The sequence below is a fragment of the Tursiops truncatus genome, chromosome 7 (assembly GCF_011762595.2).
Source record: "Tursiops truncatus isolate mTurTru1 chromosome 7, mTurTru1.mat.Y, whole genome shotgun sequence".
Taxonomy (NCBI): domain Eukaryota; kingdom Metazoa; phylum Chordata; class Mammalia; order Artiodactyla; family Delphinidae; genus Tursiops; species Tursiops truncatus.
This window is the reverse complement of record NC_047040.1, coordinates 12,132,941-12,159,473: the sequence shown is the minus strand read 5'-3', so window position 1 is coordinate 12,159,473 and position 26,533 is coordinate 12,132,941. Positions and strand designations below refer to the sequence as shown.

Below are 26,533 nucleotides of genomic sequence, written 5' to 3'. Positions count from 1 at the left end.
GAAAAAAGAAAATAAAAAACAAATACCAAACCTTGGAGACCTGGGTTCCATTTCTTTGTCTCTATTGTGTAAAAGCAGCCTTCCCTCCTCATTCTGCCCAGGGTCAGTTACCCCTGGAATGAAGGCACCTCCTTACCTGCTGGTACCTGAACACACAGAGTCCAAGGTGCCCTGGAGACAGGCATAGCTTATATTTAAATGGAAATTTAGTTGTGTCTCCTAGCAAAAGTGAATGCCCTTTGGAGATTAGAACATCTAAGCCTGAAGAACCCAGGGTTGTGGGGATGAGAGTTAAAAATTATCCTATATAATGTCAATACATAATAAATATTCTTAATTTCAATAATTATAGCTGTTAATTATCATTCTGTCATGTTATATACCATAATTTGACATTTGTCTTGTTCTCAATTATTTGCTATATAAACGATTCTGTAGTTGGGTCATTGGGAACAATGGCAAACAAGATCTTTTGGTTTTTGGACTCATATATCCTTCTTTTTTTTGGAATTTTATTTTATTTATTTTTTTATACAGCAGGTTCTTATTAGTTATCCATTTTATACATCTTAGTGTATATATGTCATGTATTCTTCTTGATAAGGACACAGCATTATATAGAAGTCTCTTATCTAATGCATATACTGTGTCCTGAAAGACAGCACCTAATTTTGCAAAGGACTACTACCAGACTAGCATTTCAGCTCTGCCTTCATGAAGTAGGCTGTTCTAATGTGCTATCACACTGCCTCTTTCAGGTGGTATGTGATTTAACCAATGGATTCATGGTCACGGGCCCACTCCTCCACCCTCTTGGCTGAAATGTGGGTGCCCTGGTTGGATTCTGTGCTATGTGGTATCCCATGTTTGTGGACTAGGCATTCATAAGCCTTCACAAGTGGTTCTGGCTGAGTCTGTAGGTGAGAAAGGCAAATCCATACCAGAATAGGTCTCTGTCCCTGTAGGGATTAACCACTGGTTCTTCAGAATGGAAGACACTGAATATAGTCAACTTGCCACCAAGTTGCTAATTAGATTTTTGGAGCAAAGTGTCGTATTGGGTATCAACATTAGCTTCTATTGCTAATAGGTTGAACATTCAACATACAGAGGCAGCTGTAGCTAGACTGACTACGGGAAGGAGGAGTCCACGTGTAGCCTTCATCTCAGCCACTCAGTTCATACACCCTCATTGCCAGTTCTGGGCTTCGCCAATGATGGAGGTTGGCTAACACAAACTGGCTAAATCATCTGTCTCCTCGGTTTTCCAGTGCCTTTTCAGAGGTAAGTGCTTTGCAGTGGGCACACAAAGTCTTCGCACACCGTGCCCACCCCCAAATGTCCATCCACCTCCTTGTCTCCAACTTCCCAATCCTTTTCCTTACAGACTCTGACCACCTTTAGCTACTCCTCCTCTTTAGTTACTTTTACTTCAACACACAAGCACTGCCCACAGCTCTATCTTTGGAAAAATTATTCTTTACTGACTCTCAGGGTTACCCTGATTGTAGCCATAATACAGCTTCTTTTTATTTTTAGTTCACACCAACCCACCAAGCTCACCCATCTGTACATCCAATTTGGGCTTTTCTCCTCCTTCGGCCATATAGGAACTTCCCCCTATAGTATAGTCATAGGGACAAGCTTGAGAAGAGGTGCTGGTGCAATTTTGGTGGGAGATATGAGGATCTGAGCTATCTGTTCATGCTGCTTACTATTTGTTCCGTCTACACTTCCATTCTTGATGTACGATCTCCATCTTACAATGGATTGCTGCTGTGCCCACCTGATTGTATGACTTGGTGGTCCAAGAGGACCTAGCTTATAATGGGTAGTTCTAGATGCATGACTGTTAGGCGCACCGTAGTGAAATGTTCTGCCTCTACCAGAACCCAATAAAACATCGGGTTGTTTTCTCAAAAGCCATATAATTCTCACTCAAATGGCATGACCTTGTTCTAGAACACCAGGGGCTTTCACTGTACTCCTCCCAGTTTTTAGGCTTGCCATTTTTTCCATGCTTTATCTTTTTCTATCACTGACATTTCGAACATAGAGGTGGCTGGACTCTATGTCCCAAATAGCAGAACTGCTCACACCACAGCCTGACCTACTAAACAGAGCCCTTTCCTACTCTAAGCCCCATTCAAAGTTAGCAGCCTTCCATGTTACCCAGCACATGAAACAGAGCTGTATTCCTAGGACCTGGGTGTAGAATGTGATGCCTCTAGAACCTGAAGCAGTTTACAAGGAGCTGTGCCCCCTGCCTTCTCAGTAGTAGGCAGCACAAGCTCTAGCCAACTGACTTATACTTTGGAGGTTATGTACTGGAAATCTCCTGACAACTGGATTCCTAGAAGTTTACCAGAGAGATGGGTCCCTGATTCATCACTGAATTTACCTCTCATCCTCTAGAGTGCGTGTATTTCACCAAGATCTCCAGCATATTAAGCACCTCTTGCTCAGCCTGCCACATCAATATGGCACCATTGATATATGGGAGCAATGTGACGTTCTTTAGGATATGCAGGTGGATTTGCATCTTTGGATTGCATCCTGAAAGAGGAAGAGAGTTAACATAGCCATTGGGGAAACCTATGCTTATCGTTGTGTAGTCCTCATGAATGTGCACGCTTTCTGTCCTTCTCTTCTGGTTGGGATAGAAAAGAATGCACTCACCAAATCCATGGCCACTTGCAATGTACCTGAGACCTTATAAATTAACTCTGACAATCATACCATACCCTGTATAGCAGCTGTGATCAGAGCTACTTGATTGTTTGTTGTAGGCTATAGTCATTCTTCAGGATTCATCCAGTTTCTGCAGGGACCAGACTAATGAATTACATGAAGATATGGTGAAGAACACCACATTTAAGGTCTTTAATGGTGACATTAATCTCCACCACTCCCCTGGGCTGTAATATTGTTTTGACTCATCCTCTTGGTGGAGCAGGAATGCCCAGCTTTAATCTTCCTCCTGTGCTCAGTCATTGGCTGAGCACAGACCAGGGAGAGCGTGGCCACACGCAAATGGTAAGGTAGTTCCCAAGTGACAGCAGCTGAGTCTGTCTGCCAGTGACTCTTTGCAGCAGGTTCTCTCAAAGGGAGAATTGAACTCCAGCTCTATCACTATCTCAGCTAGATCAATCTACATGTATCCATCAATCTCTCTATCTCGATCTAAACATGTAACATTTCACCATACACAAGTAGGGTTTACCCCAAGAATTCAATATATCTATTCACACTAGAAGACATTTTAGTAGAATTCATCAAACTACCAGGTTGAAGATGGAGGAACATATAAGCAAATCAAAAGATGGCAACAGTTTTACTATTCGTTGGCGCTTTTCTGTCTATTCAAAAATGTCAACAAGCAAATCTTCTGCAACTGCATGGCAGTCATTTTGAAAGAGAATTAAGAGACTTCTCTGCTGATGCTCAGCATCTAGAAATAATGCTTTCAGAACCTACTTATGATCATAATCTGGACCATCTTAAGAGTTTTGGCCAATCAGATCAATCAAGTCCCCCAGTTCTGTACCATTCCATCACATGCACCATAACACGCCTGCCACGGGGCTACTTACATTTTTTTTTTTTTTTTTTTTTGCAGTACGCGGGCCTCTCACTGTTGTGGCCTCTCCCATTGCGGAGCACAGGCTCCGGACGCGCAGACTCAGCGACCATGGCTCACGGACCCAGCCGCTCCGTGGCATGTGGGATCTTCCCGGACCGGGGCACGAACCCGTGTCCCCTGCATCGGCAGGCGGACTCTCAACCACTGCGCCACCAGGGAAGCCCGGGACTACTTACATTTGCATCGCCTCTGTAGTCTCCCATCAGTTAAGGATAATGTGGAACATTTCCAAGGGCCCCAGTATGATTTCTTTCCCTCTGAGCAAGAATGGAAAGAGGCATCATAGTATCAAGGAGGAATAGTCACATACTTTGACTAGCCAGGAACTCTAGACTCTGGAACAATATTGCCTTCACATGGACACTGAAAATATATTATAGATTTAATTTAGTGTTCTGGAGTGCAGCAAACAATTTCCCTTCAGATAAGCTTTCTCCAAACACGGTAACTGAGGCAACTTTCATATATACAAACCAAGTGGACCTGGAAAGTTCAACAAGCTGGGTACAAGCTGAACCACAAGAGCAAACTAAGCACATTTTAAAATAACAATAAGGATCATAAAGCTAATAATTACAATCTCTCTGGTGAGATAAAAGGTCACTGTGACCACCAGATTGCAATGCCAAACATCCTGCCTGGCATGACGCTTTCTTCGTCCTTGTGCTTTTGTAAGCCCAGGGTCAGGCTGCAGGCAGGCGCCGGCCCCAGCTTTCACTTGATTACCCTCCAGTGACTGCAAGTAGCTCAGGTTGCAAATTTGTTTATATTTAGAAGAACAGGTGTGTGGCTCAGTTCTAAATCAAGTCAGTGCCATGCCGGTGTCATCTTGGTGCACTTCATATAGCTGAAATAACGTAATATGGAAAAGGGCAACACACCTACCTTCACCTAGTAAGGGCTGCACCGAGCACACAGGAATTTTATGTCATCAGTTCTGTTCTCTTCAGATTCTGTTCACTGTCCCCACTTTGCACAAATCTGCAAGTTTTTTTGTGTGTGTTGGTTGGTGTTTTCCTGTGAGAAAAGAAATCAGAAGCCCTGGATTCAAATGAAGTCTCATTAGAAGATTGAGTTATCTCTTACCTGTGTGACCTGGGGATGATTTATAATATCCCTGGTCTTCTGTGGGCCCCCTCTTTAATACAACAAGATTTCTGTAAACCTCAAATGCCACCATGAAGGTGAATGTGCTTCATAAACGCTAAAGTACTCCACAAATGTAAGATACCATGATGCATGTAAAAGATCTTTATGACGCTAAATACGCTCTATAAATGCGAGCTCATAGAACGGATGGACGTGTGCAGTGAGCAATGTTATAAATGTCAGATCCAGGACAGAATCCGAGACCAGGTGTTCTTGAAAACAGCAGCTTGGAAGTCACCTCCTTTAATCTTTATTTCTATTAAGAATTCTGATGAAAACGTAACGTATTAAGAAATGGAGTTATAATGTAAAGTTATCCTGCTAGTGAATTTAGCTCTGATACTTGTCTAGGTTTCCATCTTAATTCTGTTCAGTGTACAGTGGGACACTGAGAGACCATGCATCATTTTGTGGCATCCCTAACTGAAGTAGGTACCAAGTAGAAGGCTTTTCAGTGGAAAAGGAAAAGGGAATTTTGTTTCCATTTCACTTCTCTTTATACTGTAATAGGGTGGATTGGGTGTTATTAAAAGCTATATTGATAAAATAAAATATTTTAGAGAAAAAAATAACTTGTACTTTTCATTAAGTAGCTTCATCATAAGTATTTTTTAATAAAATGTTTCCTGTCTACCAAGTGCATCTTTTTCCCCATGGTATACCGGACCGTCCACTAAATAAGTAAACAAATACAGATACATGCTTTACCAAACACAAGTGACAGTACAAGCACCTAGAATGGACTTGAACTTTCTCCTGAATCATCTTTAAGGTCTACTTAGTTGCTCTGAGATACAAGCAAGAAGAGAGAAAAATGTCTAAATATGTCGACCTAAAAGATACAAGAATACCACCATCATAATATTCCAGAAGAAAAGCCATGGGGGGGTTCTCTTGTTCTCCTCCTCCTAGGACAGGAATTGCTTCTGCCACATGCCTGGCCATGGCTGCCATCCAGCCTCGACTTGGCCAGCCCGGCTCAGTGGTTGGAGCTGCTTTGGGGCTCAGACTCTTGTGCACAGCCCAGCTTCCTGATTGTGTGTTTCAACTGCAGGTGCTAATCTATTACACCCTGGACGAGCCCTAATTTATATATCTCTCTCTCTCTTTCTCTCTCTCTCTGATATTCTGTCTCTTGTTCTCTCTCTCTCTTTACAGGTTCAAAGCTAGGAATCCACTGATGTCTTACCATGGTGGAATAGAAGACAGCTTTGTTTGTTATTGCTCCACAAATAACAATATCCAACCAAGGCAATGACATGTATAAAATAATTTAAAAGAGTTTTGAGGACTTTATTTTTCAAGGTGTAAAACACTTCCCTTGCTAATTTTTTAAGTAGAAATATGAAAATGTTAGATTACTTGAAAAGAGTAAGTAATTAAAATGCATTTTAAACAGATCATAACTAGTGGAGGAAGGACATTAATGAGGTTGATGGGAATGGGAAGAAGGTGGTAGGGAAAAATCGGGGTGGGAAGATTGAACTAAATGAAGAGGCAGAATAAGAGAGAGAGAGAGAGAGAGAGAGAGAGAGAGAAAGAGAGAGAGAGAGGTAAAAGGAAACAGAAAAAGACAGAATCACATTCAGAGAAGGGGGAAGTGAGAGAGTGGGAGAGAAGGATGGGAGAAAGGTGGAAGGAAGGAAGGATGGAAGGGAGGGAGGAAGGAAGTGGGAGGAGGGAGGGAGGGAGGGGGAGGGAGGAAAGAAACAAGGAAGGAAGGAAGAGGTTTGAGGTGAGTGTACTGATCAGAGATAAATTACTCGCTAGCGTCCAGGCTGCCTGTGCCCTGTGACCATACCAGCCATAATCATAATTGTTAATAATAACATTTACTGAATGTTTACTATCTCCTAGACACTATTCTAAGTACTTTCTATGTGGTCCTCACCAGAACCCTATGAGTTCATTTCTGTTATTATAGTCATAATCATCTCTCTCAGACAGGAGAAATCTGCACTCCACAGCTCATAGGCCATGATGGCAGGGCCGGGATTCTGACTCAGGTAGGCTCCACACCATGGGCCCCCTGCCTCTCAGCTCCTGAGGCTTCTTCTTCTTTTATGCTCCATGTTGACTATCAGCCAGTTTCCCTTTTTGTTGAGATTTCTGTGAGCCTTACAGAAGTTAAAAGCAATATGTTCTGCATCTAGAAACACTGTATTTAGTACTATTAGTAAATTGCAAAGTCTGTTTTAAAATTAAAGTGTATTTTCTTTGATGATATAAACCTTTAGAGGCTTACAGATGCTTGGCAATTTTCTAGCAGTTTCAAGTTCCTTTGATAGTTCCAGAATTTATAATTGCCTTATTGTTTTGCTTAGAGCGATCAGAGTTGCTTTATTCCTGTTAACCAAGGTAAAATTTAATGAAAACTAGCATTTATGTCTGCTTCCCGTCAAATCCTTTTTTTGTAACCTGGTTAATACTAGGTAAGAAATAATAAGAGAAGCAAACTATGTAAAAGCTACGAATAAATTTTACATGTATGTAATAAGTACAACACTGGGCATGTCAATAAATAATTAATGAGTAAATGAAATTGATTAATTATTGCTTCATAACAGCTTTTAAATGGCTTTTAGCATACCTCTAGAAGCCCTTCTAAAAATATTCACCAGTGGAAGAATGGTTTCTAAGTGATATCATTAAAATTAAAGAAGTATCCTTTATTTTCTACGAGTTTCCTGAAATTAAGCTCAGCGTCCACTCAGGAAAATGTAATTATTTTAAGTACTTTAGACAGAGGAACATTAATACAAGAAATTAATTGTTTAAAGAGGTGTTGAACAAATATGAGATGGAGGGCGAAAAGGAAACAGGGCTGACACCCAGAGAGCAGAAACACACCACTGCCCCTGGGCTGGATTTCACAGCCTCCACAGACTGCTGAAATGTTGGAGCTGCTGTCAGTTTCCAGAGAGCTAGTGTAGAACGCAAGTGTGCTACTACGAGCCCTTTAGAGCTAACCTGAATAGATCGTGCCTAAATAAGGCATTACAATAGCAGGTATTTACCCGAAATCTCTTGGTTTAACCTCATAAGCACCTGCACAAACCAACTGTTCTACCAGAAAAATTAAAAAAACAGAGGAATTTGGTTAGAGGCATTCTATCCTTATCTAAGTATTTTAAAGTAAAAGTAGGACGCATTGTCCATTGTCTGTAGGAGTTTTTAAACAACTCTTTGTTCTATTTTCTCCTCTGTTTGCTTTTTAACCGTCTTTATCATTTTTTTATTTTGCCTTAACTAACAACCACTTTTCAAATTTAGCTCTTTGCTATTTTTTCTTTGGATTATAAAGGTAATAATGCTTGTCTGCCCATTAAATGGATTGTGAAGGTACTTACTGAGGAAGGGGTGGTAAGTTGTGAGGAAAGAGTTTATTAAAGAACAATTCCAACTGTAAAGTGCCACCACGACTCTCAGAATGTCATCCTAAGTCACTTACAGAGGATGGAGGTGATGTTCACAAGCTTTATTATAGCTCTTGCACAGCAGTTATTTCAAGGCGATTGCTTTGTTCTGATCCCCACAGTCAATTATGAGGGTAATGCCATTTAATTTTACGTACACATTCAGAAAGAAATGAGATGGCTTGATGGCAACATCGATTTCAGGATTTCTTTTGTTAGATTGAAAAAGCAGGTATTTCGCCTTGCATTACTTGTTTGAAGCCCCCCCCAAAAAAATTTTTTTAAATAAAACAATAAAAAGATCATGATCAACCCAAGCTTCATGTTAGGTAAAACAGCGACATTTTTAAAATTAACGAATGTTATCTGGATCTCAGCTGCATTACATTAATTTTGATCAAAATGTTGAATGTCATATACAGCCAAGCTAATTCCACTGAGATCCAAGAGGCGAGTCAAGTGAATCTTGTCCACCAGCGCGGTGGGGAATCTGTTGGGCTCGTGGATTTAAAATCCTCCAAACAGCTTATCTCCTGAGAGGTTTCCTGAGTACTCTGAGCCTCCTGATGGACAGATCCATGCTGAGATTCCTCCTCCATGAATCGGGAAAAGGACTTTCCCTCTCCCTTTTTTGGCGGTTCTCAATCTGTGTGTTCAAATGCATTCAAGTACATGTGATGAGAAGGGTTCCATTAGCTCATGGAAGGCATTTAAGAAGAAGAATCACCCTTGCAAGATTAAGTTCAGGAATCACTTTCCATTTGGGATAAATATTGGCTATCAATCAGGAAGTAGGCAAGTAGGTTTTTATATTTAAAACAGACCAAGAAAACCCCTCAGTAACATAATGTGGGGGTTATTTTCAGTCAATTCTCAAAATTTCCTTCGAAGCAGCATAGCATCATGGTTATAAACATGAAATCTATAGACGGGTAGCTTGAGTTTATACGCTGACTCTATCATTTAGTAAATGCAAGATTTGGGGCAAATTACTTCACCAGTCTGGGGCCGTTTCCTTACCTCAGTAAATGAAAATAACAATAGTGCCAATTTTATAGTGTTATTGCAAGGATTAAATGAATTAAAATTTGTAGAGCTTAAAATGGTGCTTAACACATATTAACCACTACATATGTGTTTGCTAAAGAAATAAATTCTTTGCTTGAACCAGGAAGGTCAGTCCCAACTCTGTACACACAATGCATGCAAGCCCCAGTGCTGAAGCAATAAATCCTTCTGAGAAGGAAAAGCATAGGCTCCCAGAGCCTTATTTTCAGAATGGCTCGTGTTGCTTCCAGACATTGGCTATTTAATCCTTCTAGAACAACCAAGGGAAAATTTATGCAAATAAATTTCTCCTTTTACAGAAGAGAATGCTGTTGTCCAGGAAGATCAAGTGTTTTCCTTGAGATGACCCAAGGAACTCCACCCCTGCCCCATCTTTGTTGCCTGTTTAGATTGACTTGCTATAAAACATAGGCAATACTAAATAGGTAGGAAATCAAAAACTTAAAAGTGTGACATGCAAACCAATTTAAGAAATAAGTACATATAGAGAAATGAATCCACTATATGAAGTTCATGAAACTTTTTAGAGACGATCTTTTCTGATGGCTTCAGGAAACGAACAAAGTACGTACTGCTGAATGGACTTAAGCTTCCATTTAAATATCGTAAATGAGGAGGGAACTAAAATATGCAGCTGGATTTAAAAAAAATAACCAGTTATTCATGTAAGTAATGTTCAAATACATACAAATATGATTTGACTCTGCCAGGCCAGGAAGGAAAAAATATGATTAAGGTGTGTTTAGGAGAGTAGATAGCATGAGAGCCCTCACTATGGTGGGATGTCTTACCTGGTCAGGGTATATAAAGGGAAGAAATAAATGCGAGAAGTGGTTTGGGTGGAAATGATGGATATTTTCAATGCCCTCTCCCATAGCCCCTTGTTGAGCTTTGAAAAACAATAGTTTCTTCATGCTAAGTCTTGTTTGTGAAAGGATCCTTGGACTTTACCCAGTCCAGTGAAGTGTCTCACAGGAGGAACAGAGGGAGAGAGAGGGAGGGAGGAAAGGAGGAAAGGGGGAACAAGAGAGAGATTTTCAATTATTCCCATGTTAAGGCATGGCTTGAAAAAAATCGTAACTTCTAGTATTTATATTTTTTTCTGACACCAAAGCAATAAATGCTTATTGCACAAAATTAGGAGAGTTTTAAAAATATACAAAAGAAAATCAAACTATGTAATTCTCTTATTCCACTGTGTGTCTGAGTATCTTGGGCTACATCATTACCTCCCCACACACACACACACACTCATCCCCTATGACTATAGATTCATATGGACTTTTAGAAATCAAATAAGTATCTAAGTGTATGGCTTCTTGACTTAGTTTTACACCTTATTATGAGTCTTCTTCTATACCCATAAATACTCTTCATAGATTTTGATTGGCTCTGCCATAATTGTGTAATGAGCTACGTACAACTAATGGGTGCTGTTTCTATTATTTTCCCAACATAAATAATACATATACTTGTGACTCTTTATGTACTTCCGTAATTATTTCCTCACAAGAATTTTCTAGAAGTGGAAATCTTGGATCACAGCGCAGGAGTGTTTTAAAGCATTTAATACATAACATTGTGTTTTGTGTTTCCTCCAGTTATTGCTAAACTTGAATATTAAACATTTTTGTCTGATATAAAAATGTCTTGAGTTTATCAAGTCAACTGCTTTTCTGTTTAATTCATACTTTTTGCTTTTATCTGCCTTATACCATTTCCCATGCTTTCCTTATGATTATTTTTTTATTATTATTTGATTTTATTTAAGGATTAAGTGCTTCATTTTTCTTCTTTCTCCAGAAAGAGTGATAAGCCCTTTAAATGTAATTTTTCATTTAACCCTAGCAAGAACTCAGTAGAGACCATTATTAGCTCCATTTTACAGATGAAGAAAAAGGACTCAAATGAAGTAGACAATTTACAAAAATCACAGAGCTAGTAGATGGTGAAATGGGTCTGACTTCTCTATATCCTGCAGGGATTGAAAGACAATGAGCTTCCTTACGTGTGAGCACAGCTCCATGGCCACATCCCCGGAGATGGATGTAACACCCCTCAGAAGTTACAGCCGAAGACTAACAGTGTGCTCTACATAGGACAATGTTTTCTCTTTAAAGCGATTAAGTGACAGCAAACTTTCACTGGAAATGTAACACCAATTTCTCATATTATTGTAGGAGAAAATTTATCAAGGAGTTTTCTGTCGCATCTCTTGTTCCTATGAATAATTCTTATAAAGGTTACAGAAATGTTTGGAAAGACTGCATTTATTTTTATTGTTCCTTTTACCTATAATGCTCTTGCTGTACTTTTTTTCTTTTTTTTTTTTCTGCCTGGTTAACATTTATTTCCTTTCCCCAAATCATTCTCCTATAGAAGCTTTCCAAAATACCCTCTGAACCTCGTAATGTATTCTAATAGCACTCTGCATGCTCTTCCTGGGAGCTCTACCAGAATACCTTTTGCAAGAATAACTTTATAAATTCTAAGTAAGTGAATGTTTGGGGAGCTTTCTGTTTATAATTGCAGTATTTCCTCATAAGAGATTTAGCAACTCACTTTGTTTTAAACAAACAAAAAAACAGCTGCTGTCATTTGGGTTTCCAAACAACATGGTTCTATCAATTCAGACAAAGGACTTGATCATAATAAAAACCATGAACATGTCACGGCAGAGATACACACTCACTTCCGTGAATGTATAACAAACAGCATCCCACATTCATGGGAATGGACTTGCAAGGCCACCTGTCCATCAAAACAATATATTGAAGTCCATAAAATCGATGTTCTACATTACCCTCAACTAGCTCCACTCCACTTAGTCACCAATCATTCTAACAGTCATTCAGCTGCTGTATCCGAGGTGGGTAGCGAGAAATTACATCCATGCCAATAGCTTGGCTCCAGGATAAACAAGGAAGCCCTGAGAAGCCCTCTTGCAACTTTTTCTTTCCTAGTTCAGCCACAGCTCAGATCACGGCCTCAGCTTGTCAAATCACTTTCTCAAAGCAGAAGCTGGGATCTGTAGCAAAAGTGATGGATAATGCTAAGTTCCCATGCAGGCAGTCCTTGTGACCCAGGCTGCTTCAGGCAGGTGCTGTCTGCACACACAGAAGGCACATGTGCCTTTATGCACTTGACCCCTTTACAGCAAAGTAAAAGAGACCTTCACAAAGCTCCACACCCTGAGGGAAACAACTTGAAGAGTCTCACCAACTTGGCAAGCCAATCTCACAATGCTGCTTTGCTGACAGATAACACCTCTCTCTGCACGATTCCCACTTCTCAAAGCAACAGTGAGAAACATTTGCAACTTTTGAGACAGTGACGGTAACTGTCAAAACAGGCACAGGAAGAGTAGGGAGACAGTTCAAGAAGCCATAACAGGGAACACCAGGGATTGGACACAGTCAATCTGAGTTGGGGGAGGGGATGAAAACTAGAACACCAGACACACCGTGTGGCCTCTGAAGAGGAGGCAGAAGATGGTACTCACTGTGTGCACCAGAGCAGAACTTGCATTAGCAGAAACGAGGCTGGGGACTCTGCTGTCCTCACTATTTATGAGTGAAACTCCCTCTCTCTCTCTCTCACTTCCTCTCTCTCTCTCTCCAAATTACTCAGAGTTCTTTTGGTTGCAAGTGACAGAAACTACAATTCACACTTAATTAAGCCAAAGAAAAGGGAAAAGAAGGATAAGGCAGAGGAGAAGGAAGAGAGAAAAGCAGGAAGGAAGGGAAAAGAAAGGAGGCTCATTCAACTGTAAAACCCAGAATTGGGGTCAGATTTGGGACACAAGTGACATCATTATGGCTCAGTCTTTTTCTCCTCCCTCCTCGGTTCTGATGTCCTCTGTGTTGGCTTCACACACTCCAAGCTCTTTCCTTTGTGTGAAAGTTAGACTTTCAAGAGTTATACCCTACATTCTTAGCAACCTCAAGAAGATTAAAAAAAAAATACTTTTCCTCTAATACATCCAAGAAAAAACCTGAAAACTCCTTGGTTTGAATTAACCTGGCTGGGGTCTCCTATGCACACCTGGAGCTCCACTCACACCAAATGAATGTAGAGAGGGTTTCCCCCAAAATATGGGGACACTGATACCAAAAGGGAAGGTGGGTTCTAAAAGGCAAAAATAACAAACTTTTGGTCAGGTCACTGTGGTTGGAGGATGAGCTTACATGGAGAGTTTAGAGGAAGTTTTCTGGGCTATCTGTCCAGCTTCCTTCTTCTGCCTTTTGGTAATAGTACCATCTTTATTTGTGGAACTTTCTTACTTCACATGGTTTAGTGGAACTGCCAATCACAGGACCCCGATCACAGGGATGAGCCTGTGACTTGTTAGCCAATCAGATCTGGTCTCCTGGGACATGTAATCTTTAGCTCTGAGGTACAAAAAGTGGTTGGAGTTGAATCAGCCAATGGTGGAACCCTAACGTGGTAACCATAAGAGCCTGTTTCTAAGATACCTGTCCTTCCAGACACCTTGCTGCTCAAGTCTTCCTTCAATTTTGTATTCTACTCAGTGCATTCCCATAGCTTTGTTTTACTGCTCACATTAGTCAAAGCATTTCCATTGAGTGCAGCCCCAAAGTCTGGATACAACCGAGTTAGTTTCAGAAATCCACATTACCTTAGCTGTCCAGGACTGGATTTAAGTTCTTGTCAAAATCTATATCCAGCCCTGAATGGAAATAATCCAAGAACATTGCTGTTTCTGTTGTAGAAGGAGGACTATGAAAAGCTGTGGTGCCCAAATATACAGTATACTGACTGACCTCAAACCTGGACTTGTGTTAAACATTCCTTCTGAGATATTTGTTCCCTAGTGTGCTAAAAAGGAAAATTGACCAGTCAGAGGTAAGGCAAAGCTCTGAGTCATTTTTCCATTCTTACAACCATATGCATATTAATTAGATGATGATTTAATTTTTTGAGCACCTACTCTATGTCAGACATTAGGAAAGGCATGGAAGACACCATGCTGGGCAACAATAGACACAACCCTTAACTCAAAGGGTGTGACAGAGAGAATCTAAAAATTAAAAAATCATAGACTTCATACTGGTTTCCTAATGCTGCCATAATAAAGTACCCCAAACTGGGTGGCTAAAACAAAGAAATTTATTCTTTCACAATTCTGGAGGACAGAAGTCTGAAATCAAGACATTGGCAGAGCCAAGCTCCCTCTGAAGGCTCTAGCAGAGAATCCTTCCTTGCTTTTTCCAGCTTCTGGAGTTCTTCAGCTTGTAAGACTTTTCACTCAATCTCTATCTCCATCTGTGTGTCTCTGTGTCCTCTTTTCTTATAAGGACAGCAGATACTCTATTTAGAGCCCACCATAAATCCAGGATGATTTCATCTCAAGATCCTTAATTAATTACATCTGCAAAGGCCCTATTTCCAAATAAGGTCACATTCTGAGGTTCTCGGTGGACATGAATTTTTGGGAGACACTATGCAACCCACCACACAACTTAGTATATAATTAGAAACTAAACAAGACCAATGAAAGGAAAGAATATGATCTTATGGGAGGATAAGAAAGGAGTGTGAACCAGACTTTGGATGTAGTAGTTTTCTTTTGCTATGTAACAAACTGTCATAAACTTAGCAGTTTAAAACCATAACCCCTTAATAGCTCAGACTTCTGTAGGTCAGAACTCAGGCACAGTGTGGCTGGATTCTCTACCCAGGGTCTCAGAAGCTGAAATCAAGGTGTTGTCCAGACTGAGTTCTAGTCTGGAGGCTCCGGGGAACAATGCACTAATAAGTTCTATTCGGGTGGTTGGAAGAAATCAGTTCCTTGTGGTTGTAGGACTGAAGTCCCTGTTTCTTTGTTGTCTGACTGCTGGGGGCTGTGCTCGACCCGTAGAGACTACCCACATTTCTTGTCACAGAGTCCCCTCCTTCTTCAAAGCCAGTGATGGAAAACCTCCTTTGTATCGAATCTCCCATGATTCAAAGCTCTCTCTTCCAGAAGAACCCAGTCTCCTTTTAGGGTTTACTGGACTGGGTTTGGCTCACCAAGCTTAGGCTCCCCATCTTAAGCTCATCTTATTGGGGACCTAAATTATATTTGCAAAATCCCTTCATAGTAGTACCTAGATTAATGTTTCATTGAATAATTGGGAAAAGGTGTATATATATATATGTATATATATATATGTATATATATATATATATGTGTATATATATATATATGTGTGTATATATATATATATATATATATATATATATATATATATATATATATACCTGGGACAGGTATCTCAGGGGCCATCTTTGAATTCTGCTACCACAGTGGGTCAAGGAAAGCTTGCCTGGGGAAGTCTTCGTGAAGTTGAGACCTTAAAGATGACTCGGCTAGGGCTTCCCTGAGTGGCGCAGTGGTTGAGAGTCTGCCTGCCGATGCAGGGGATGCGGGTTCATGCCCCAGTCCGGGAAGATCCCACATGCCACGGAGCGGCTGGGCCCGTGAGCCATGGTCGCTGAGCCTGCGCGTTGGGAGCCTGTGCTCCACAATGGGAGAGGCCACAACAGTGAGAGGCCCACGTTCCAAAAAAAAAAAAAAAAAAAAAAAATGACTCGGCTAGATGAGGAGGGAGAAGGAGCATTGTGGACAGAATGAGAGTGAAGAGGAAAGAGCTGCTCTCACAAAACTGAGAGAAGACCCACGTGGCAAGAGGACAGGGAATGAGGGCGAGGCTGGAGAGTGGTGTGGAGGCTGGGCTACATCATCCAGGGCCACATAGGCCACAAGAGGACCTGGAGTCTTCCCCTCTGCACCAGGCAGTTACAGCCACAGGCTGAGGGAGAATCTCTCTGAACCATCTATAGAGTTTGAAAATCTGAAAAAGGCCAAACCTGTAAGGATAAAAGTCAAAGTATTTACCAACTGATTAGACAAGGACACCAGCTTTAGTGCTGAGCCATGCTCCTTTCTGCAGACCCTGGTTGCATTGTCATTAGCCCATGTTGCTGGTTTATAGGGAGGTCCAAGGGGTTCTAGGGAGGGAACAGTGGCAGGGTGACCATATAATTTATCATCCAAACTGGAACAGTTTCGGGAATGATAAAGGGCACTGTATTAATTACACTAGATAACAAGGGTATATCAGGACTGTCCAGGCAAGGCAGGAATTATGGTCACCAGTCTTTTGGAACTCAAGACAGTGACTATTTACCACTCAAAAGGGAAATTTTTAAAACGTATGTTAACAAAGCCTCCTTCGTGCATATTGACTACATATCAGCACCACACACTAGAATTTAATAGGCTGAAATTCAATAACTAATCTAGCACTAATTGTCACTCTGGGAAATTGTTCTTACACCTCAATTTCCCCTACTTTGAAAGTAAGTTTATCCCTATTCCTCCTTAATTCATTCCATGTGAATTCCATTTAAAAGGGTTTATGTATAAGCATGTCTTTCTTTTTCAATGTGTAAATGGCAAAATATTTCCTGTGGCTTTCCATTGTGATAGCACTGGAGAGAAATTTGATAAGACAAATAAAAATTCCCAAATGAACAATAGTGAGTATTGTGCCGAGAGATGCCCTGTCTCTAAGATCTGAGGTAGCTTAATCCTAGAGCCTAAAGCCTGGACTTTGTCTTCCATTCCTGTGTACAAAGGCTGTTCTCTGCCGGAAGTCAGCCAGCTGTCGCTCTGCTCTGCTCAGGCAGAGAAGAGAAAACCTCCACTCATTCCACAGGGGAGCATTTCTGTCCCTTCTCCATTTATCAGCATTTTACCTGTTCCTCAGAGCCCACCTCAAATCCCACCATCCTTGGGAATTCTTGACTTATGACGCCAACAGGTGACTCTTTCTTTCTCAAGTTACACATTTTATGTCTTTCGTGTGCATCACATGATGGGAATTTTATCACATTAACTCCCTTTCAATAAGTGCCTATTTTTCACAAGGTCCCAATTTAGTTTAGTATAACTTCTCACAACCAAATCCTAGAGTATAACAAATTGAGCTAATCAGTTTGAGCCCCTCACTTTGGGGGGCCCTCACAGCTCCTGGTACCAGGTGGCTAAAGTTTCACATGACAGGATTGAATGGTAAAAGCTGCCAACTGGTTGGAAAACAGATCCAAGGCTGGTATACATCCAGTGGGCGAATCATAATGACCCTGAGGGCAGCAGCCCTTTCCACGTGCACCATTAGGACACATAGTGTTTTCTTCTTTTTGCCTTCAAACCTACCCTTAAAGTTCAGCTTAATTTCAATATTTCCTAAAAAGCATGGGAAGAGCTACTCATTGTGGTCTACCCTATGCCTATAGGTCTTTAGGAATACCTCTAAGTATTGAAGCCTCTAACTCTCTAAAGCAAGTGTTGGCAAACTTTTTTCTGAAAATGGACAGATAGTAACTATTCTAGGCTTGCCGGCCATATGGTTTCTATAGCAATTACTCAACTCTGCCATTACAGTGGGAAAGCACCCCAGATAGACAGTATGTAAACCAATGAACATGGATTTCTCCAGTAAAATTTTATTGACAAAAACAGATGGTAGGCTGGATTTGGCCCATGGGCCAGAGTTTGCTGACCCCTGGTCTAAAGCCCAACCTAACATAGTATCCTACCAGTATGTAAGCGTGTGAAGCACAAACTGCCCAAATCATAAAATGCTTTAATTTTTTAGTTTTTTAAATGCTCCTCTTTCTTTTCCTATATTCAGTCTTCAGATTCTCTATAACAGTAACTATAAATTTTACAGTGTGTCCCGTAATTCCAGCCTCACAGGAAAAAATGTGTAGTTTTCCATCCATAAGTCACACTTTCCTATTTCTACAAACCTTCATGTCGCTTATGAATGAAGAAGTAATACAAATTATTTTCGTCATTGGAGCTGTTTGAAAATGTAAACATATGTAGAGAAAATTGCAAATTTTGAGCATTTGTTGTAGCACATTAGTGAGGGATGTAACCTCATTACTGCTGACCTGATTCACCATGTGTTTGTTGACTAATCACATCAGAATTTGTATGAATGAAAGCTTTGTTTGCTGTCTTTTCAATAGTAATTTTCCTATGCTGTTGGGCTTATGGGAAAATCTGAGTTTCTTTTCTATCACAGTTGTTTCTAGATTTGAGTACGTTTTCATTTCTAGATTGTAGTAGAAAAATAAATGTTGGATCTCTGCTAGACCTCTATATAGTCAGAGAACTTTCATGTTCTTCCTGTCCTAATAGAAGTCTGGGAAGCAGTATAAGTAAATTACTGACTTTCCATCAAAGCCTTCAATAACTTTGTCTCTTTCTCCATCAGCCTGAATAACCCAAGTCTCAACTTCGGAGAGATTCATTGACAAGGAAATGAAGAATTCATGATAGCTCTCCTGTAAATCTAACAAATTTGTCCTTGTCATATGATATCACCCTATTTACTTTCTACCACCCTTGCTGATCTATATATTTTGTCCTTTTATTCTTTTGTTGCATACAGCATCTCTTTCTACTCTGTTTCTAGACCTTTTTCCCCATATTACCCAATTCCTATAAGATACCCTTTTCTCTGCTCAAAAAAAGTCTCCCTCCACTTTAAGATATTTTTCTCAAAATCCTGGTTGTGTTTTAACTTTCAGAATTATGCATATGTTAAAATTCTCTATAATGACTAACAGTCAAGGATGGAATGGGATTTTTAAGGGAAGACCATGAGCCTCTGAGCTACATGTTGATGTAACAGCTAAAGAACTACACAGAGAATCCGTTAGTCACTACATGACTGTCTAAACTGACCCTCACTGTGGGAGTGCTTGGTTGCAGGGTCAAAGTTGAGACATCCAAGTCACCCCTGCCTTTGGCAATCCATGCCTAATTCTCCCCGCCAGTGAGCAGGCCAAGTCCAGAACCTAAACTCAGCACAGCAGCACCTTCAAAGGTGAAGCATGAAGGTCAAAGCACTTTGAACTCCCTGTGGGAAAAAGTGTTACTGAGGTCAAATGGGTTTTCTTTGGAACCATAGCAACTTACGTTTTCTTGAAAGACATAGAAGAAGTTGTAATATGAAAAGAATTCCATAAATAAAGGTTATTAAGATGCCAGAAAATAGTCAAATGATAGTCATACAAAACAGAGCCCGTGTTTAAATTTTAAAACAAGCCGCCTTCAATGTAATAGGAAAAATATGTGTTTGTTAAGCCCATGGGCCCAATTCTGCTTTCAATGAAAATCCGGAATTCCTGCTTAAGTCAATAAAGTGTGTTTGGGGGGCTGTTTTCAGAGTAACAGAGAAAACAGGGATGGGCAGAGGAGCACAATAATGTTTAGGGACCAGATTAGAACCTGGAATGAGGACCAGCCTGTATTCAGCAAGTACCCACCACATCAGTATGACTGTATAACTGTTGTGGAAGGGCAGTATCCATTCTGATTGGCCAGTGCTCATGCATTGTAGTCATTATCTGTTTTTTTTGAACTTCTGAATTTTATTTTATTTGTTCTTTTATACAGCACGTTCTTATTAGTCATCCATTTTATACACATCAGTGTATACATGTCAATCCCAATCTCCCAATTCATCACACCACCACCACCAACCCCTGCCGCTTTACCCCCTTGGTGTCCATATGTTTGTTCTCTACATCTGTGTCTCTATTTCTGCCCTGCAAACCGGTTCATCTGTACCATTTTTCTAGGCTCCACATATATGCGTTAATATACGATATTTGTTTTCCTCTTTCTGACTTACTTCACTCTGTATGACAGTCTCTAGATCCATCCACGTCTCTACAAATGACCCAATTTCATTCTTTTTATGGCTGAGTAATATTCCATTGTATATATTACCACATCTTCTTTATCCATTCATCTGTTGATGGACACTTAGGTTGCTTCCATGACCTGGCTATTGTAAATAGTGCTGCAATGAACATTGGAGTGCATGTGCCTTTTTGAATTATGGTTTTCTCTGGGTATATGCCCAGTAGTGGGATTGATGGGTCATATGGTAATTCTATTCATAGCTTTTTAAGGAGCCTCCATACTGTTCTCCATAGTGGCTGTATCAATTTACATCCCCACCAACAGTGCAAGAGGGTCCCCTATTCTCCACACCCTCTCCAGCATTTGTTGTTTGTAGATTTTCTGATGATGCCCATTCTAACTGGTGTGAGGTGATACCTCATTGTAGTTTGATTTGCATTTCTCTAATAATTAGTGATGTTGAGCAGCTTTTCATGTGCCTCTTGGCCATCTGTATGTCTTCTTTGGAGAAATGTCTATTTAGGTTCTCTGCCCATTTTTCGATTGGGTTGTTTGCTTTTTAATATTGAGCTGCATGAGCTGTTTGTATATTTTGGAGATTAATCCTTTGTCTGTTGATTCACTTGTAAATATTTTCTCCCATTTTCAGGGTTGTCTTTTCATCTTGTTTATGGTTTCCTTCACTTTGTAAAAGCTTTTAAGTTTCATTAGATCTGTTTATTTTTGTTTTTATTTACATTACTCTAGGAGGTGGATCAAAAAAGATCTTGCTGTGATTTATGTCAAAGAGTGTTCTTCCTATGTTTTTTCTCTAAGAGTTTTATGGTGTCTGGTTTTACATTTAGGTTTTTAATCCATTTTGAGTTTATTTTTGTGTATGGTGTTAGGGAGTGTTCTAATTTCATTCTTTTACATGTAGCTGTCCAGTTTTCTCAGCACCACTTATTGAAGAGACTGTCTTTTATCCATTGTATATCCTTGCCTCCTTTGTCATAGATTAGTTGACCATATGTGTGTGGGTTTATCTCTGGGTTTTCTATCTTGTTCCATTGACCTATATTTCTGTTTTTGTGCCAGTACCATATTGTCTTGATTACTGTAGCTTTGTAGTATAGTCTGAAGTCAAGAAGTCTGATTCCTCCAGCTCCGTTTTTTCCCTCAAGACTGCTTTGTCTATTCGGGGTATTTTGTGTCTCCATACAGCTTTTACGATTTTTTGTTCTAGTTCTGTAAAAAAAAAAAATGCCATTGGTAATTTGATAGGGATTGTATTGAATCTGTAGATTGCTTCGGGTGGTATAGTCATTTTCACAATATTGATTCTTCCAATCCAAGAACATGGTATATCTCTCCATCTGTTGGTATCATCTTTAATTTTTTTCACCAGTGTCTTATAGTTTTCTGCATACAGGTCTTTTGTCTCACTCGGTAGGTTTATTCCTAGGTATTTTATTCTTTTTTGTTGCAATGGTAAATAGGAGTGTTTTCTTAATTTCTCTTTTATATTTTTCATCATTAGTATATAGGAATGCAAGAGATTTCTGTGCATTAATTTTGTATCCTGCAAATTTATCAGATTCATTGATTAGCTCTAGTAGTTTCCTGGTGGCATCTTTAGGATTCTCTATGTATAGTATCATGTCATCTGCAAACAGTGACAGTTCATTACCTATTTTTAATATCACAACAAACAAGGGTTCTCTAAAATTTCTCAGCACCATAAAGCTTAATTTGTCTACCAATTTAACTTGCTAGAGAGGGCCTCAAAAGAGACTCGTTATTTAAAGAGGGTTCATAGCACCATTTTTAGAAGCTATCTCCTTTATTCTCTTTCTGAATCATATATTCATTATCCTTATTTTACGTTCTCACTTGTTATGGATCAAGAAAAAAAAATTGAGCACTGGGTGGTTAAATGCCAAAAGCATATAAATATTTATTTGTATGATATCAAAGAAAGAAGATAGTTTGGAGTATAGTGATTTGATATTAATTTAGGTACAATTAGTAGTATTATATCAATTTATACAAAGAAACTCTACATTTTAAGAACTGAACTATTCTAAGAATGAGGAACTCATGCTGTCATATATTCAAAGTCAAAGATACAAAAATTTAACTCCCTAAGTTGTTCAGTTTAAAAAAAAAAAAGAGGACTTCATGGCTTAACATAGTCAGATATTAGAAAGACAAAGGGGCCTCTAAACTAAAGCATGACAAGGATTCAGATCTGGAACACAGTCAGTTCCTTCTCTCTCTTCTCAAACCTCAGCTCTCCATCTGTCTGCAGGCTGGGTCCCTGCTCTCACACTTCTCCACTTGGTGGCACATGGCCACTGACAGCTCTGAAGTCACATCTTTACAGCCTTCGACCAAAGAGCAAAGATCGCTCTCTCTTTCCCAGATTCAGTTTTTAATATCCAAGTGAAGGATGAGGATTGGCCTGAATACTTTTTCATTTAAGGTGTTACATTTGAAGAGCACTCAAAAGACAGCTTCCTAACTTAACATGTGACATTTAACCATCATATCCATTAAGCCTTTGAACTTTTTTTTATATTGATTAATTTTATTTATTTATTTTCCAGCTTCAAGGAGATATAACTGACATACTATTGGGTAAGTTTAAAGTGGATGACGTGTTGATTTGATACACTTACATACTGCAAAATGACTACCACCATAGCGTTAGATAACACTTGCATCACATCACGTAATTACCATTTCTTTTTTCTGGTGAGAACGTTTAAGATCAACTGTCTCAGTGATTAGTTTTCCTGTATATTTTCTATAATTTTAAAGCAATATATATTAATGTCCTTATAATTTTAAAAGCAACACACATGTACTCTAGAAAATGTTTAAACAACATAAATATTAAAACATCCATTATTGCTCTACCATTTAGAGGTAACTTCTATTTCATGTTCTTATATTTCCTTTTAGACCTTTTATTTTTACAGTTAAGATCATACTCTTCTGTGTGTGTTTACAAAGAAAAATTTTTTTCATATTCATGCCCCTTTTTAATTTTTAATTTAAAAATAATTTTTATTGTATGTTGGAGCAGAGTAGATTAACAATGTTGTGTTAGTTTCAGGTGTACAGCAAAGTGATTCAGTTATACATATGAATCCATTGGTAAATATCAGTGACTTATCACTAAACAAAACAGTCTACTATATCAGCTAAGGCTTCAAAGGAATAGAGGACCTGTCTGGAAAGGCAGAACATTAGAGGTTAAAGTGTAGCCCCTGGAACCAGACTTCCTGGATTTGAACTTGACTTTGATGCTCACTGGGTGTCTGTCTCTGGGACAAGTCCATAACCTCTCTAAGTGTCAGAGCCTTCAGATAGCAGATGTTGCTTACCCCAAAAAAGGAGTTGTAAAGATTAAATTTCAGATCAGTATCTGACACTCAGTAAGACATACTTCAAAATTTCAGTTAATTTTCCTCCTTTATTACCCAACATAATGTTAAATCATTGGTCTAAAAGAGCTAGTCAAAGGCAATTAGAATATTCCCCTCCAGGATAAAATTTAGCAACCCTCAGCAAGCATATAATACCCATTGTGTTCTGACCACATCTCATCTCCCACCACCCACTTCACATGACCACACAGATTACTGGTGCTTCTCTGAACTAGACCTATGTTGACTCCAAGCCGCTAGGCTTTTGTAAAGTTCCACTGCCTGAATTGTCCTCCCATGCCCATTTTCCCAAGAATATCTCTACATAACTTTCTTTTTTATTGTAGAAGAACACATTTTAAACAGAAATCCCAATATAAGCAGTTATTATCGCATCCGCTCAATGAAATCTTTTCTAATAACCATTTAGACTCTTTACACTTGCAAACCTGTCAATTCACAATTTATCTTTTAAACAATTTGCTTTACAATTAACAAGCCAAATAAAATGACCTCTTAGAATATAATCACCAGAGAAAATTACAAAGATCTTATCTAGGAGCAAGGTAACACTTAAAGGGATTTTCCAATGGCTTTATTTTTATTGGAATATAGTTGATTTACAGTGTTGTGTTCATTTCAGGTATACAGCAAAGTGATTCAGTTATACATGTACATGTATTCATTCTTTTTCAGATTCTTTGCTCATATAGGTTATTACAGAATATTGAGTAGAGTTCTTTGTGCTATATAGTAGGTCTTTGCTGGTTATCTATCTTATATAGAGTAGTGTATGTATATTAATCCCATGCTCCTGATTTATCCCTCTACATCATGTTTCCCCTTTGGTAACCATATGTTTGTATTCAATACCTGTAAGTCTGTTTCGGTTTTGTAAGTAAGTTCATTTGTATCTGTTTTTTAAAATAAGAGTCCACATATGAGTGATATCATATGATATTTGTCTTCCACTGTCCGACTTACTTCACTTAGTATGATAATCTCTAGGTCCACCCATGTTGCTGCAAATGGCATTATTTCATTCTTTTTATGGCTGAGAAATATTCCACTGTATATATGTACCACATCTTCTTTATCCATTCCTCTGTCGATGGACATTTAGGTGCTTCCATGGCTTGGCTATTGTAAATAGAGCTGCAATGAACATTGGGGTGCATGTATCATTTCAAATTATGGTTTTCTTTGGGTATATGCCCAGGAGTAGAATTATTGGATCATGTGGTAGCTCTATTTTTAGTTTTTTAAAGAACCTCCATACTGTTCTCCATAGTCTATGTAACTTTCAGGTCCTAGCTCCTGTGATTTCTCCTGGTTTCCCAAAGGAAGTGTGGATTTCTTTCCCCTTTTTATCTGACTCAATTATAAAAGTCACCATCTTGTATTATAATTGTTAAGAAATTTGTTTCATTCTCCTAGAATGAAAGGAGGTAGTTTTTAATTTAATTTGTATTTTATCCCTAGAGCCAACAATGACCAGAATATAGTAGAATTCAATAAATGCTGTTGAATAAAGGAGAAGAGTCATATTCTTTTATCTCAAACTTTGCTGCATTGAAGCATGAAAAGTGATGGCATTTTTCCCAGACAGAAAAATATCACAAGATTTTTGGACCCAAGTTCATTTTTGTCCTCAAAAATTTGAGCATAAAGGTATTGCTGGGCAATAGATATTGTCATGCAGTTACCCTCTCAAAGTCATGGCCTTTTCTAGAAGTTCACATCTAAGGGCTTAGAACAATCCCACCAGTCCTAAAGGTAATACACTCTTTCAGGTGAGAGGAATTTCCCCCTTGTTTTAACAAGTGTGATCAGCCCCCTGGAAACATTTGCAAATCGCAGAGTCAAAAAGGGAGCTTGTTATAGCACACAGCAAACTGCCACATGCATGATACCACGTAGAGTACAAAGGAAATATTATAGGTCTGACCAGCTCAAACATCTCTGCCCTAATATTTCCAACAGATGTGGGGAATCTTTCCCCTTTTCATAATGTGGTTTAGATGAATGTGTTATGTTATTCCTTAGACTAGAAAGATATTTTAAACTTTTAAAAGATGTATATAGGGCTTCCCTGGTGGCGCAGTGGTTGAGAGCCAGCCTGCCGATGCAGGGGACACGGGTTCGTGCCCCAGTCCAGGAGGATCCCACATGCCACGGAGCCGCTAGGCCCGTGAGCCAAGGCCGCTGAGCCTGCGCATCCGGAGCCTGTGCTCCACAACGGGAGAGGCCAAAACAGTGAGAGGCCCGCGTACCTCAAAAAATAATAATAAAAAAATAAAAGATGTATATATGTATATATATATGTGTGTGTGTGTGTGTGTGTGTGTGTGTATCCCTAGGAAGATATAGATATATGTATATGCCTGTCTTGCATACAATAGATTGACTAAACAATAAAATGATCTGTTATTTTGACACTCTTACAGTTCCTTGTTTTGTTTTTTGTCTGTCCATACTCATAACCTAGGATTAAATATGAGACCTTTCAAATAATTGCTCTGAGAATACTTTAAAATTTTCATTTTCTCTAGGTAATTTGAGAACGTAGTATCTTTATAAGGTAAGTTTAAGATCTTACAACATTTATCTAATAGATCTGAAGCAGAGAGGAGTAAGCAGCCCACAAAAGTCCCAGAATGTTTTAAAACAACTTTCCTTTCAACATCTCCAAAGCAATTATACCTGAAAATACCCCTAAGCTCAAGGAGTGTGCATTATGTAAAAATCCTGAAGGAAAAAGTTTAAAAAATACTAAATACCACATGTTATTTAGCAAGTGTTACTGAATGACCATCTATTTTCTCAGACTTATGAGAGTAAAATTATTTTCCTCTACCAATAAAGGTTTATGTCTAAAAGTAATGTAATGCCACATCCATGATTAATGAAATAAAACTTTAGTTTTATATCTATAACTTTGTTTTTGTATACATGCAAAAATAATTTTAACCAAATGCTTTGAGATACAACATTTCATTCATTTACTACTTGGTTTTGTACAAGAGCTACATACAAGATGCCATGACAGATGTTGCTATTATGGCTAAAATATACAGTCTACAATATACAGTCATGGTTACCAAAATTTACA

General features: G+C 39.1%; 1 long non-coding RNA gene across 2 annotated transcripts in view; it reads right to left on the bottom strand.

Moving 5' to 3' along the window:
* Positions 1-26,533, bottom strand: part of LOC117312932 (uncharacterized) — a 175,155-nt gene that overhangs the window by 132,742 nt on the left and 15,880 nt on the right. For both annotated transcript variants that reach the window (XR_004527350.2, XR_004527351.2), the window contains exons 2-4: positions 4,529-4,660; positions 3,820-3,900; positions 2,402-2,556 (exon numbers count right to left, since the gene is read on the bottom strand). This is a non-coding gene — a long non-coding RNA (uncharacterized lncRNA). The remainder of the gene's footprint in view (positions 1-2,401; positions 2,557-3,819; positions 3,901-4,528; positions 4,661-26,533) is intronic.